Here is a 2,201-nt window from a genome sequence, read left to right on the forward strand (position 1 = left end):
GGCACATAACACAGAGGCTGATGGATCGAAGCTATCCAATTCTACTTTTAGAAATGAAGTGTAAACAGGGATTTTTTTTTAAATTGGAGAATTTCATGTGCATGTCTCTGTGCCCTCCGTGATTCTTTTTTTATTACTGCTTCTATCAATCCATATAGGTCATGCTGATCACAGAGTGCCACAGTGGCTTAAGACACTGATCTCCTAATCCATGTATTGTGAATTCAAGTATTGTTTTGGGGTACCTGAAAGTGGAGTGATGTAGTGGAAGTGTGCCTGGCAGTTAACCCAGTGATTTATGGATCGAAACCATCCTCTGCTATTCAGTTTGCTTTTAGCAATGAAGTGCAAACAGAAATATTAAACCATAATTTCATGGGCATGTCTCAGTGCCCTCCGTGATTATTTTTTGACTGCTTCTGTCAGTTTGTACAGGTCATGCTGATTACAGAAGCGAAGCGGAAGCGTGATGTCTACTTTAACCACGTGTACGATCGGTCGAAACCACTCTCTGCTATCCAGTTCTTTTAAAGCAAGTGCCCCAGTGGCCTAATGGATAAGGCACTGGCCTTCTAAGCCAGGGATTGTGGGTTCGAGTCCCATCTGGGGTGGATGAATGCAAATTCCTATGGAGGAAGAGAGATCAGCACATAACACAGAGTTTGATGGATTGAAGCTTTCCGATTCTATTTTTAGAAATGAAGATTTAACAGGGATAAAGAAGGAGAATTTCATGGGCATGTCTCTGTGCCCTCCGAATTGCAATTTTTTTACAACTGCTTCTATCAGTTCGTATAGCTCATGCTGATCACACATTTCCACAGTGACTTAAGACACTGACTGCCTAATCAATTTAGTACCCCAGTGGCCTAATGGATAAGGCACTGGCCTTCTAAGCCAGGGTTTGTGGGTTCGAGTCCCTTCTGGGGTGGAAGAATGCAAATTCCTATGGAGGAAGAGAGATAAGCACATTACACAGAGTTTGATGGATTGAAGCTTTCCGTATTCAAATTTTTAGAAATGAAGATTTAACAGGGATAAAAAGGAGAATTTCATGGGCATGTCTCTGTGCCCTCCGAAATGCATTTTTTTTTACAACTGCTTCTATCAGTTCGTATAGGTCATGCTGATCACACATTTCCACAGTGACTTAAGACACTGACCGCCTAATCCATTTATTGTGAGTTCAAGTATTGTATTGGGGTACCTGAAAGTGGAGGATGATGTGGAAGTGTGCAGGGCAGTTAACCAAGTGATTTATGGATCAAACCATCCTCTGCTATCCAGTTTGCTTTTAGCAATGAAGTGCAAACAGAAGAGAAGAGCTGGGCAAATAACACAGAGGTTGATGGATCGAAGCTATCTAATTCTACTTTTAGAAATGAAGTGTAAACAGGGATTTTTTTTTTAAATTGAGAATTTCATGGGCATGTCTCTGTGCCCTCCGTGATTCTTTTTTAGTACTCTTCTATCAATCCATATAGGTCATGCTGATCACAGAGTGCCACACAGTGGCTTAAGACACTGATCTCTAATCCATGTATTGTGAATTCAAGTATTGTTTTGGGGTACCTGAAAGTGGAGTGATTTAGTGGAAGTGTGCCTGGCAGTTAACCCAGTGATTTATGGATTGAAACCATCCTCTGCTATTCAGTTTGCTTTTTGCAATGAAGTGCAAACAGAAATATTAAACCATAATTTCATGGGCATGTCTCAGTGCCCCCAGTGATTGTTTTTTGACTGCTTCTGTCAGTTTGTACAGGTCATGCTGATTACAGAAGCGAAGCGGAAGAGTGATGTCTACTTTAACCACTTGTACAATCGGTCGAAACCACTCTCTGCTATCCAGTTCTTTTTAAAGCAAGTGCCCCAGTGGCCTAATGGATAAGGCACTGGCCTTCTAAGCCAGGGATTGTGGGTTCGAGTCCCATCTGGGGTGGATGAATGCAAATTCCTATGGAGGAAGAGAGATCAGCACATAACACAGAGTTTGATGGATTGAAGCTTTCCGATTCAATTATTAGAAATGAAGATTTAACAGGGATAAAAAGGAGAATTTCATGGGCATGTCTCTGTGCCCTCCGAATTGCATATTTTTTTACAACTGCTTCTATCAGTTCGTATAGGTCATGCTGATCACACATTTCCACAGTGACTTAAGACACTGACCGCCTAATCCATTTATTGTGAGTTCAAGTATT

The 2,201-nt window shown here is 41.3% G+C and overlaps 2 non-coding genes across 2 annotated transcripts; both read left to right on the plus strand.

Annotated features, from left to right (window-relative positions):
- Nucleotides 1–538: 538 nt before the first annotated feature.
- Nucleotides 539–611, plus strand: trnar-ucu (transfer RNA arginine (anticodon UCU)). The gene has a single exon. It is a non-coding gene; the product is annotated as a tRNA-Arg (tRNA).
- Nucleotides 612–1,866: 1,255 nt separating this feature from the next.
- On the plus strand, nucleotides 1,867–1,939 carry trnar-ucu (transfer RNA arginine (anticodon UCU)). Its single transcript has one exon. It is a non-coding gene; the product is annotated as a tRNA-Arg (tRNA).
- The last annotated feature ends 262 nt before the right edge of the window (nucleotides 1,940–2,201 follow it).

The sequence above is a fragment of the Oncorhynchus nerka genome, unplaced genomic scaffold (assembly GCF_034236695.1).
Source record: "Oncorhynchus nerka isolate Pitt River unplaced genomic scaffold, Oner_Uvic_2.0 unplaced_scaffold_10727, whole genome shotgun sequence".
In the NCBI taxonomy this organism is placed as follows: Eukaryota; Metazoa; Chordata; class Actinopteri; order Salmoniformes; family Salmonidae; genus Oncorhynchus; species Oncorhynchus nerka.